The sequence below is a fragment of the Lynx rufus genome, unplaced genomic scaffold (assembly GCF_022079265.1).
Source record: "Lynx rufus isolate CCGP_SWC_20201006 ecotype Redwood Valley unplaced genomic scaffold, mLynRuf1.p SCAF_9, whole genome shotgun sequence".
In the NCBI taxonomy this organism is placed as follows: domain Eukaryota; kingdom Metazoa; phylum Chordata; class Mammalia; order Carnivora; family Felidae; genus Lynx; species Lynx rufus.
In genome coordinates, this window is record NW_025814897.1 from 10,903,381 (window position 1) to 10,916,502 (window position 13,122).

The following is a 13,122-nucleotide window of genomic DNA, read 5'->3' on the forward strand; positions in this document are numbered from 1 at the left end:
CCATGAATTTTCCCTCAGTCGGCGTGTACCCTCAGTGAGTCTCTGAATCAGTTATGGATTTTTCAGTATTACCTTGCCCAAAGAAGGAAACCCCAACCAGCTCAAGGAAGAATGAAATTTATCAGCTCATCTAATGAGAGAAAGTCCAAGTTTACAGCAGGACTCAAGCATAGTTTGATATAGGGGCTCATATGATGTCATAGGAACTCAGTCCCTTCATCTCGCAGTTAGATTTACACTCTCAATGTTAGCTTCGTTCTCAGCAGGTTTTCTTCTGACCACAACCACATGGCGGCCACCATTCGAGACTTTGTACCATTGTAACTCCAAATCTACTGGTAAAGAAAGTCTGTCTTTTTGATACAAAAGCCCTGATTTATTTGGATTGTTCCGGCTTAAGTTGTGGGCCCATCTCAAAATTAAATATTGTAGACTAGAGAAAGTGATGCTCTGATGAGCAGATGGGTGGCCCTGAGTGTGAAGTCAGAGCCCTTGGAAACAACAAGGATTGGGGACAGGGATGGGGTTTATTGGAGTCTGCTGGCGATTATGTTCAGAGCCATGTAATAAAAGCCCTACCACAAGAAGTTTGTTCTTCTCATATAATGAGATGTCCAAAGACAGTCCAGGAAGCAGCCAAGAGCACAGGTTCCTTCTAGACCCCTACGTCACCATACTGCTTGCAGTTCTCATCCTCACAGCTCCAAGAATGGCTGCTCTTAAAATCCAGGCATCACATTCCAGGCATGAAGAAGGGGAGAGGGTAAAGGAGAAAGTCTAGTGCCAGTCTATTTTTTTTAATCAGGAAAAGCAAACTTCCATGAATTTCTCTTTATATCCTATCTGCCAAAATTAGATCATATGAGCACTCCTAGCTTCAGGACAGTCTGGGGAAGTATTTTTACTTAGAAACACACTTGGAATTCTGATAATAGAGAAGAGGAGGAGAATGGGTATTAGGTTTGTCAACTAACAATGTCAGCCATGGTTACCTGCTACCTAGTCAAAAAAAAAAAAAAAAATCTGTACACTACATCATTTGTCAGCCACGGTGGCCAGTTCCCTTTTCCCAACCAAGGATCTACATTTTAGTTCCTGCCTCCAAGAACGATAATCAGCTCCTGGTTGATGGCTTGGGACTGAGCATCCCTGGGGTCATAAGGTGGCCACAAGCCACCTTATTCAGTATCTATGAAGGTACCACAGCTCTTCTTGGAGGATGGTTTTGGTCTTGCTTTAAGTCCGAAGAAACTCAGAACTGATGACAGTTGGTTGTTAAATATTTTAAAAGAATGTCCTTTCTAAAAAATATTTTATAATGTAGCACATAGTTTAAAAATTGTTCCAGAGTTATAATTTTGGAGAAAGTATGTGTACATCCTTATGGATATGGGGATATATTAAGTATCAGTACAAATCCTTTGCATCTTAACTGAGTGTTTTCTCCCACTCTTAGTCCTGGGACCCCTGAAGAAGTCCATTATTTCAGCAGAACTGAGCAGGGATGATCCTGGGAGGAGGATCTGGGATGGGCTGAGACCCAGGGGGTGAATGCCATGACCTTGGGGTTCTAGATCAAGGGAAGCCTTGCATGGGGCAGTAGTTACAACAGCCACTTCCCCCTAGTGCATGTGGTCTCAGGGAATAGCAGCACAAGCAAAGCAGGAGGGTTGTTTCCAGTTATTTTAAAGACTTCATATTATGATTGTCTTTTCTCCTACTTCGTGGAATCAGAAGTTCACAGAATATTGGAGCTAAAAAAGAGCTTCATGGTTATCTGGCCTGACCCCTTCACTTTTCATTGGTTCCTTGTGCAAATTTTTTCACGTAACCTTGTCATGTCAAATACCTCATCGTCGAGAGAAATCAGTGGGGTCCACAACTCCCTGTGTATTTAGAGATTTAAATCACAAACCTAGACATCAATGATTTGGATGGAAAGGATAATTTGAGAAGGGGGTAGAGAAAGGGATCTGAACCATACTGCTCCAGTGGTCATAATTGGCAGTCTCTTTACCAACTGGATTTTTTTTTTTTTTTTGGCTCTATACTTTGTCCTGATTTCAGACTTATCGAAAAGATGCATAATTAGCACAAAGAAATTCCCATCTACTCTTCATCCAGATTCTACACATAGTGACATTTAACCACATTTGCTTTCAATAGCTAGATAGATACATTTTCTGTATCTCAACGATTTGGGCTGCAGATATGATGCCACTTTAACCTTTCAATGTGTATTTTCTAAAAATAAGGGCATTTCCTTACAACATAGTACAATAAGTTCTCATGTTAACATAGTACATAATCAAAATTAGGAAATTAGCATTGTAACAATACTCATAACTAATTCACAGACTTTATTCAAAGTCTCCCATTATGCTAATAGTGGTCTCTATGGGTAAAGAAAATCCTGGATCGTGGGTTACATTCAGTTGTCATGATGTCTCTTTATCACTTCAAATCTGGAACAGTTCCTAAGTCTCCCTTTATCTTTCTTGACCTCGGCAGTTTTGATCAATGCAGTCAAGTTGCCTTGCAGAATTTCTGAATAATTTTAAGACTATGTAAAAATTCTGTCCTTATCATGAGAGAGAGGAATGCTCTGTGATTAATGCTAGTGAGTCCAATCACCAGAGGATTCCCATCCCATTATAAGGAACAAGTAGAACACTTAAGAGGTATTAACCTGGGCCCCAGTTTGGGGCAAATGTGTCTAAATCCACTAGTGGTTAAGTAGAGCTTCAACCCTTTCAGAATATGTGATCTCTTAGGGAGGGTCTACATTGGCTTCCCTCAAGATCCAGGATATTGCTCTTTGCAACAACCAACTATGGGCCTTTTTTTCCCCACCATGGTTGGTTGTCGCAAATGAAGGATTGTTTTGTTATTCACTCAAACCTAATTAAAGTCAAGGTTAGCAGGGCATCTGCCAGCAGCCGATGTCTTCCCTCTGCCTTCCCCATCACATCACCAGTCAACATGATTCATTGGCTTTTAGTGCATTAGGCAAATTTGCTATAATTGCGGAGGGGAAGGAGCAAGGGGCCCACGGCACCACCCAGGCGCTACACCATTGCCTTCCTGTAAGTCACACAGACTCCAAGAAAGGGGCTTAAATTGCCTTTATTGATTTGTCAGCCTCGAATAGATCATTTCTCACTGAGCAAAGGACAGGACCCTCTGAGAGAGTTCTCTCTCCTCCAGCCCTCATCATGGGTCTTATCTCAGGGGAAGGGTGTCTAAGGGGGTTAATGACATGTTGGAGAGAATTAAAACGTGGACATCAGTTCTCCCAAAGATGCATCTGAGAGCGGACCAGTGGAGCGTGTTCCCACCTGTGACTGCTCCAAACTAGACTTCTTGATCCCAAAATTATGCATAGAGAAGCAACCCTCAGAATTCGAATTTCCTTCCAAGTGGAATTCCATAAGACAAGACTGCTGTGATTTTGTATCCAGTCCTTCGGAGCAGCTCCTTGTCTTATGCACCTTGGGAGGGCAATGAAGTACGGTGTAGCCATGTTACAGAATCCCTCATGGAAGGTCAGCCAGCCAATAGTTCTCTAGCGCCAGTCCTTAACTCACATCCAGTAAAAATTTTAAAAATTTCTTATAAACCCACTTTGTGCCAGGAGCTTAAATCAGTCCTTTGCACGATGGGGCCCTCAAGCTCAGAACACTTATAGAGACCGAGATACAAATAATCAACACACAACACAACATGGTAAGTTTTATTCTAGAATCTGTACAATGTATGTAGAAGACTATTGGGCATTGGGAGGAAGGGACGGTAGGGAAGGCTGGTTTATTCTTCATGTGGCAGATAGACTGAGGTGGGCCTTTGTAATCCACACAGCTAACCAGGTGCAGCCTTGCTCTGTTCTGCTTGTGTATGTATCAGATGCATCTTCCTCATCTAGATGGTAAACACCTCAAAGGCAGGAATCTACCTTATGTCTGGGGAGTTCTTCATAGTACTCAGCCAGGTGCCGATCACACAGGAGGGCCCCAAGGAATCCTTGGGGGATAATTAAATCCAGAATATCACACAGCTGTTAAGAACAGCTAGCTGGCCATCTCTTGAACACAGGTATCTGTGAGGACTTGCAAGGAGTCTGGTGGGGTCTCAGGTGAAGCTCTGTGGGTCAGAGTTAGTATGAATGCCATAACCCAGGATAGCCCTTGGACACATGATGTCAACTACTCTTACGATGGAAACACTTCTGTGGCCTCAAAGATATCTAAGATTCAGTCACATGTTTTTTTCTAGCAACATTTGCTACAAAAACTACCAAGATAACAAGATTATTTGGACAATGTTTTGAAGATTCATTGTTCAGTAACAGAATTTAACCTGGAATTGAAACAAACATGAACTGCATTGGTTGTAGATGGGAATATTGTTAAGGGGCTATGGTATAGGCTCTCTGCTCAGTAAGGAGGGTGGGTGTCATAGGGGAAAGAGAGTACAGGAAGAAGGGATAGAGAAGAAGGGGGAAAAGATTGCCGGGGTGGGTACTGGGAAAGGATGGCTTTTTCGTCAGGATTTTTTCTGTTGCTTTTCACGACCTTCAGAGGGGCTTTTTATTGTCAGAGAGGCTTGCCTGAGCCTTATGGGTTTGCCTTCCCACTGTTTATTTTTAATTTCGATGGCTCACAATCTTGGCTATACTCAAGAGTGTCCTAGAAAAGACAGAGGCCAAGGGTGGAAGGCCAAAGCATCCTTGGTGCAGGAGTTCAGAGAACAATCTCCTGTAGAAGTGAGGACTGTGGGGCCATGGCTCCCTCATGCACACCTAGAAATAGAGGCTTGTGTTTGGGCTTCCAGAGACTGGCAGGCTCCTAGGGCATCAAGCACCCAGAGCATTATTAGGTCATCACTGCTACTTTCATTCAGAGGTGGTGGGTGAAGCAAGCCAGCCTAATGGGAAAATAGTGTTGACCTTAGGACCTCACAGCAGAACAGCCGGCTGCCTGGTGGGTGTGGGCACGTGGAGGCAGCTGGATGCAAATTGACAACCAGAGGAACTTCTTCAGGATTTTCAACTTTTTCCCCCCTCCAACGATGAATAGGGAGAACCCCAACTGTGGTAAAAATAGCTCACACTCTCCCTCAAACCCTTCTGGTTTGAGTCTCTGGAAGGCTTGAGGGAGGAAAGTCACTTTTGAAAATGGAATTTATTTTGATCCAGTCATAGTGTCAGGAGGCTTAGTTCTGGGGACAGAAGGCATCTTTCCAGAATACAAATCCTCTTCATCTTTTTTTTTTTTAATTACTTCCCACCCCACCCCCCCAAAAACAAACTCTTCCTTGATACTTTTTTTAGTGAAAAGCTAGATGTAAACTGCAACAATCATCTCTGCAAGGGGAGCAAGTTTCTGGAGTAGGTCTGCAGAGGCCCAGGCTGAGACAGGTGATGGGCAGCCCTGTCCAGTCCCTGCGGTGGCCTGAGGCTGGTGCCATCTTACCGAAGGTTTCCTCATCTCTAACTCAGGGGCTGCACCAGCCCACAGCACCCACCCGGAAAGCTGTGTGGAGATAAAGTCAGAGATGTCTTTGAAGTTGCTTGTAAACTGTGAAGCACCAAGGTGTTGCTATGAAGGAGCTGAGTAAGGCCTCCTGTGGCCGAGAAAGCTGTGAGATCTGGAAACAGCCCCCTCTCAGTGACTCCACAGGGGCGACAGAAAGGAACAGCTGCTGGCTCTGCTGGAGGAGCCCTTGAGGAGAAACGACAGTCCTCGGCGTCACACACAAATGGAACTGCCTTGGAGGCCTGCACAATCTCCGCACCCACTTGGCCTTTCAGAGCGCTAACGGGGCGAAGGGGACAAACCGGTTTCACAGAGAGGTAAACTGAGGCCTAAAGGGGAAAGCCCTTCTATATGGCCACACTGAGGCTCACCCAGAGCGATGCCAAGCTTGGCCTCCCTCACAGTCCCCTCGACACCAGGGGTCAATGCAGGCCTGACCGCAGTCAGCGTCCAGCTTGGAAAGTCATGGGCCTGAGTCAGGAAAGCAGGTCAGTGCCCTAGCAGAATTCTGAAAGGACTCCTGGCCACAAGGACCTAGCCTCAGCTCACAAAGGAAAGGGGCTGATCGCTGAGGCCTGCTCACCCTTCATCAGAACAAGTTTTGCACGTGGGATCCCTCCCCAGTTGTGGAACCAGCAAACACAGAATGAAAAAACAGGGCCCTAATCCCCTCTACTGGGGTGGGGGAGTGTCTAGGAAAACCCCATTGCCTGGAGCTGGCATAAAGCAGTGTTCTGAGTGCATTAGGTAGCCCCGGATCCTTCTCTCATTCCCAGAAACCTCACTGAGAAAGACCTGAGTTGAGCGTTAATAGCTCACAGCTCAGAACACAGGTCTGCTGGGCCATTTGCACACCTCCCAGTAGAGGCCTGCCAATGGCCTGCAGAGCCCACAGCAGCCTGCCTCTGAAGCTATCCTGAGCTTCCTGTCCTGCTCTCCATGATGTCCCCACACTGGGGTCACACTCTGGAGTCCCTTCTCCCTGTAGCTGGGATGCTAACTATTCATTCAGATACAGCACCTGCCCAGAATTCCGGCTCATCTCAGGCTACCCAACGAGGGCCACCAGGAAGCTGCAGACTCAAGTTTTGCTGGAACACTGCCGCACCCTTTAGTTACTATTGGCTCTGGCTTCTTTCTTGCTGGGACAGAATGGAGTAGCTGCTACAAAGACCATATGGCCTGCAAAACCGAAGGTATTTACCGTCTGGCCCCTTTATCATAAAAGTCTACCACTCCTGCGTTATGTAATTATCTTATTGAAGCCTAATGATTACCCTGCGGACTATTATTACCCCGGCTTAGAGGCTGAAGATCAGGAAGTAGCTTACTGGTAACTGTCAGAGTCTGTATCAAACTTAGGTGCGCTCACTCCAAAACCCAGGTTTGTTCATATTATATAATCCTGCCACTCAGGTGCGCGCACATCCATTCAATGGGCAGGATGTTAGTAGTGTAGGGAAAGGTCTCATCTTCCTCCAGTGGATGAGTCAGATTTGAAGCCATACTGTTGAATAAGGACTAAGTTAGGCCTAGGTCACTCCCCGCCTTTTCCTTAGGATCCTCATCTCAAGGAGTGGCTCTTAAAATCTTCCTGGCTAGAGCTGGAAGCTTCTAAATAAACCTGAAACCCACAAGAGCCAGGCAGGTCTAGAGCAGCCCCTGGCCAGCCAGGGTTACCATGACAACAGATCATTTCCATTACAAACCCTGCAACAGGCTTCCAGAAGGTGATTAATGGCTGACCTCTGGGGGCTGGGAACTGGGGGGGGGGTGTAGATTGGGGGGCTATTTCTTTTAGTCTGGTGAAAGGCTTGGGCTAGCTACTTCTTTACCCCCCCTCCCAATTGGGAGGTTGAGGCAGGTGAATTTTCTAGTTGGGGTACAGATGCTATAACTCCCCTTCTCCTGTCTCCTTAAATCCTAAAAGTGAGCCCAAGAAACACCTTGTGAAAATCTTGCTCCAGACTTGAGCTAAGACAGAGGAGCCTAGGAAACTCAAGGGCAGACAAAGGAAAACAAGAAGCCACAAGAAGGAGTGCAAGCCTGTAAACTGGTTCATGCTTGCTGAATAAATGGCACCCACTCCCCAAAGGGAAAAGGTACAAAAAGAATTCAGTGAAGCAAGAAGCAGGTAGTAAAAGCAGGGAATCCTACCTCCTTTGAGCCCAGAGAAAAGCCTTTTCTACAGACTCAAGAAGAGGGGCTGGAGAAGGGTGGGCCGCCTGCCAAAGCAATGACCCATGCTGTGAATGTCAGCGGGGATGTCCCTTTGTCCCCTTGCCCATCGCCAATGGGTGGGGGCTGACTCCACTGCCTGTCAAGGGAGGGGTGAGCTGGGTGTTACACCTCATCCTTGGGGTTGCTGCAGGGCCATTCTGGGCTCATTCTTTGATAGTTTTCCTTTCTGCTGACATTTGGGTGGCTTTGCTTGATGTTGGGCCTTTTCAGTGTTGATGAGTCACTCCCCCTCCAGCCGGCTGGGGGCAGTCAGGCCCTCGCTGTGTTGGAACCACAACCTAGTGCCAGGTGCCTATCAGTTTCATCCTTTCTGTGGAGATAGCGTGACTTTGGAGTTGACCTGGGAAGTTTCTGTGAGAGAAGACAGGACCCCACTTCGCTGGAGTCTGAGCATATTGCTGTGATGTGAACCTCAAGAAGAGGCTCCCTTCCTGCACCCAGCCCCCTTCCCTTTGGAAAAGTGTAACCAGGGAAATCCTGTCCCCTGTGACACTCCTACCACCACTAAAACTATTGCCGAACCTTCGCTGGCACCCCACAGCCTGGCCAAGACCTGAAACTCTCCAAGTAAAGTGTTGTGGATAAGAATCTCAGTCCACAGACTCATTCATACAAGAAACCTAACTACTTTGTTTGCAACTGACATTTTTTATTTTGAGCTTCCATTGTGTGACAGGAAGTCATCCCCAGTTAATTCCAGGGCTCCCATTTTTTACTTTATAGGAGGCTGCCTCCAGGGAGGGGCTAGCTGGTGCCCTTGCATGGAATGGAGACAAGGGTATTGATGCCGATCTCAGAGTCTGCTAGCTAATCTGACAGCTGCCCACACATCCTTGTCCTATCTTGGCTACAACTCTCAGGGCACACTAGTCACTGCTGGGTCTTCCTCTTCCCAGCCACACAGCCTTTCCAGGCTTTGCTGAGCCATATGCCCACAGCCCCTAGTTGGACAGCAGACATTCTGTTTTGTGGGGACCCAAGGAAGCAGCCTCTCTAAATATACGGATATTTCACAGAAGGTTCTTCTGCTCCCATGCTCGGTTAGGTACTCTGGAATTCAAGAAATTGCTACTTTGCTCTCACTGTGAAGGAGGTCACAAGTTACTCTGCGCTGGGAGTCCCGCATTTATCTGGAAGCCTTAACTGTTGCACAGCCCCACCTCTGGGCTCAGCCTGGAGTTTGGGGCATGGCACAGACTTCTTTTGGTTCCCCCACAAGGAACTATTTTTTCCTCTAGCCCATCTGGATGCGTCTTGATTCCATAGGGTGAGGCTTCACAGGCTCTGATGGCTTGCATACTACTCCACATCTTGTGACTGTGTCCTGGGTTCTCTCTGTCCTGCTTTGAGGGCTGGGCTTTTGAAATGCAAATGTAAGAATTGCCTTCTGGATATATTGTTTCTCCCTCAGTGCCTTGCTTGCCACCTCCCACAAGGGGAAGGCCGAGCTGTAAGACATGCCTGGGAAAAACACATCAGCCAATATCCCTAAATATTATCCTGCTACACTAAGTTTGCAGCCGTCTCGTTGGACCTGAACTCAAACCCATCGAGCTGGTGTGCACCCATCATGTCTTCACTCTGTGGAAGTCCAACTTTACCCAGGACTTCCTTACCTTTTGGGGTGTCTTTCTTCTCTTGGTCACTACTGATTCAAAGCAGTGTTCTCTCTGAATTAGTTCAGTCTGTGGCCATCATGCTAATCACACCTCCCTACTCCTCCTTTCCATCTCCGTACCCAACACCGTCTGCTACAGGCCTTGTGTGTATAGGGTCTACTTTGCGTAGGAGGACATTATGGTTGTAGAGCACTATTGTTTCTTTGCAAAATAAACAAACACATGATACCCGTCTGGTATGGCTGTTAGAAACAAGAAGAGAGAAAACTTGCTGCCATCCCCACTGGGGACCGGTAGAAAGATTGCCTATGGCTGCAGTCACTGCCATCTGTGTGTTACCTATGTGTTACCCTCATTGAGATCACCCGGTTTTAATCTCAGTCTGACTTTGCCCGGCATTTCGTGTGTGTCTTCTCTTTTCCTTCTGTCAGTGTGTCTTCAGAGAACATAGATTAATATTGATATTAGCTTAAGTAGCAAATGATAAGGATAATGTATGGCAAAACAAGATGTAATGATTTCCAAATAATGTGCAGAGCTCTTTCTCGTCCGTTTATAATCAAGAAGGGACTGTCTTTATCCAAAGATGCCCCGTCCTGAAAATGAGGTGACTTTAGCACTTGGGGAAGCAGCTCTGTGCTGGCACCATGGCAGGCCACGCTGGGCTTCCCTGCCTCTTGCCTGTCTGGTGCCTGCAGTCTCCCTCCCTGGCTTCCCACGTGTCAGGGCCTCGTCCCACTGGCCCCTACCCACTCTGTCACTCAGTCCTTCCCATACCCTTCCCCGTTCCAGTTCCAGTTCCAGTTCCAGGCCTTGCCTGTTGTGCATTCACCTCTCCCTCCCCAGGCCCTGCTCACAGCTGGGAAGCTGATAAACTGCACTAACTTGATAATAGATGATAGTAAGTTAATGTGTTACCTGCCTTTGGTAACATTTGCATTTTTGCAGGGTCTTTCTGAAGAAAAGTCATTCTTAACAACAACAAGACTGGGATGGGGGAGTTTCAGCACCTGCTTCTGATGAGCCTAAGGAGTTATGTTTGTGACAAGAGGGGTTTTGATTCCTCTGATCACACCTCTGTTCCCGGTAAGAGAGTGAGAACAAGAGGCTTGTTAGGGGGCTTCTGGGAAAAAGGCCCTGAGATGCAGGCCTAGGGACAGAAAGTGACGCTCACCTCAGAGAGAAGGAAGAGACATCCACCCACCCACCCCCCACTGGAGACACAAATTCCCCAAAATAGAAAGGGGGTGGGACAAAGGAAACCCCAGTAGAAGAGAACCGACATTTCTGGGCTGGGAAGGTGCCCGCCCCTGCACACGGGAGACTGGCGAATGCTCACTAGCAGAGGCTGCTTCCAGGAGTAACACTGCATTAAACAGACTGTTGCCATGGGACTGCTTGCCAGCTGCCTGGGGTGGGGTAGCGGGTTGGTGGAGCAGTAGGGGGGTGCAGAGACGTGCTACAGGATTGCAGAGTTGCCGGAGTCCTGGGAGCCCACTGCTAAGCCACAGAAATTTCTTTAGGGTCATGAGTGTTCTTCCTTAGAGCTGGCCCCACTTGCAAGGTTGGCAGGACTGTGTCCTGACCTCCCTGGAGCGGGCCCTGCTGCCTTCCTCAGTCGGGCAGAACTGGCCAGAGACCAGTCATGTGTGCATGGATGCCGCCTCTTAGCCTGGACCCCGTCTGCCGCCTCTTGCCTCCTCACAAGACCCGCCGTCTGGCTTCTCCATGGTGTCTCCTTCCCTTTCCCTCCCACGCCTCTGCCTCACTCCCAGGGAGGACCCAGGCTCCTGTGGCTCAGACACGACCCTGACTAACCCCAGGCGTCCCACCCCTGAAGGCTCTCGTTTCTGGGGGATTCAACACAAGCAGCTGCCCACAGAGGAGTGGCCACTGCTGCCAAGCATTTGGCTGGCACGCAGAGAGCATAGGCCTGGTTGCATCTCAAAATAAATTCCACTTCCGTAAAATAATTCTGAGAGCTGCCGGCTGGCCATGTTGGCAGGGACAGCAGGGAGCCCTGCTACCACAGAGGAGACAGGACCCGCCAGACTGCTGCTGCAGGACCATCCTGTGCCCACGGTTCTTGGGGCCGTCGGTCCCCCGAGCAGGAGGTTAAGCACCATCCAATGCAGATGCCTCCTCTGGCAGCCGGGCCATCTGGGTTTCCTTTATATACTTACACTAGCCAGGGGGAGGGGGGTGGATCAGCACAAATTGACCAGTCCACCTCCTCTCCAGATTCTGAGGGAGACTTATGATGGGGAGGGTTGAAGCTGAGCTCCATGGAGGGCCCTGAATACATACCCTGCATATACAGAACATGCACACAGCAGGCAGCACCTCTCAGACTTTCCTACCATCTTGACCCGTGATCTCATGGGCAAAGTCCATGCTTTCTGTATGATTTCCCCCTCCATGCCAGGCAGGGAAGGGATCAGATTTGGTCCTGGTGCTTCTAAGGCAGGTGAATTGATACCAACAGGTAAAAGTTGTAGGTAAGTGGAGATCGGCTCTATTGAAAGAACTTCCCAACAGGTAGCTCTATCTAAAAATAATGGGCTATCTCGGGAGCTAATGAGATCACTGTCTCTAGAGGTGTTCAAGCAGAGGCTCCAAAGCCACCTGCAAGAAATAGAATAATCGGCAAACACTAGCGGGTGGTTGGTGGGTTGACTTCTGATGGTTGTTTGAAGACATAGTGTCTGCAAAAGGCTTCTGATTGGAGGGAAGAATATTGATTGAGTATTGTTACCCCACTTAGAATCACCACATGGCTTGGGGAGGGATGGAAAGGTAAATTAACATTTATTGAAAATCCATTACGTCCTCGACACATTATCTTTAATCTTCACAAGTATATGAGGCAGAGTTTATTATTCCTGTTTTACAATGAGAAAAACAAGATTTCAGAGATGCTAAGAACCTTGCCCCAAATAGCATTATGGAAGCAGGCAGCATAGCAGGATGGGGACCATGTCCCGTGGCCGTCCGGCTGCACCACGCCTAGCTTCCCCCGAAGAAGCCAAAGTTGCCTCCTCCCTAGACCTCCCTCCTGGAGCCCCAGTCTCCTCTTTCTTCCATAGAAAGTGGGCTGTACACTGGCCTGTCTGACCAGCCAGAATCTGTGGCTGAAGCCCCCTCATCAGGCAGGATCTGGCTGGGGGGGTGGGGGGGGCGCCCCCACCGAGACAATTAAGGAAAGGTATTCACCCAAGCCGGGTGCGTGGGACCTTTGCAGGGTTGTCAAGAGCCTGTGTACTTTTCACTGTTGCTGCCGCAGTAAGAGGCGTGATGTCAGGTGTCAAGGAAGCTGCTACTTTGGCAGTTTACAGGCAAATTGTAGTATTGTTTACGGCAGCCCAAGCATCCCCAGGGGGATCTGAGACCTGGCAATGCGGCAGTGCAGCAGCTCCCCTAGTAGGAAATCACCAGGATGGTGCTGTGAGGCTGTGATTGGTTCCGGGATAGGGGGACCAGCACAGTCTGGAGGGACAGGGGTTAGAGCAGGAGCAACCTCCCCTGCAGATCATGCTGCAGATGGGACATCTTACTGGCTTGGGTCATTTTGCTGGTAGAAACAGGACTTTGTACAGTCAACAGCGCTCCCGCCTGGAGTGATCTCAGCTCTCCCTAAAGTTGACCTTGCTCTCTCTCTCTCCATCTGCTTTAACCCTATGGGGAAACAGGCACACCAGGGAAGATGCAAATGTTAGCTCTGAGCTGAA

At 48.2% G+C, this 13,122-nt stretch overlaps 1 long non-coding RNA gene across 1 annotated transcript in view; it reads left to right on the forward strand.

Moving 5' to 3' along the window:
• Positions 1-13,122, forward strand: part of LOC124504666 (uncharacterized) — a 233,311-nt gene that overhangs the window by 139,750 nt on the left and 80,439 nt on the right. The window lies entirely within an intron of this gene.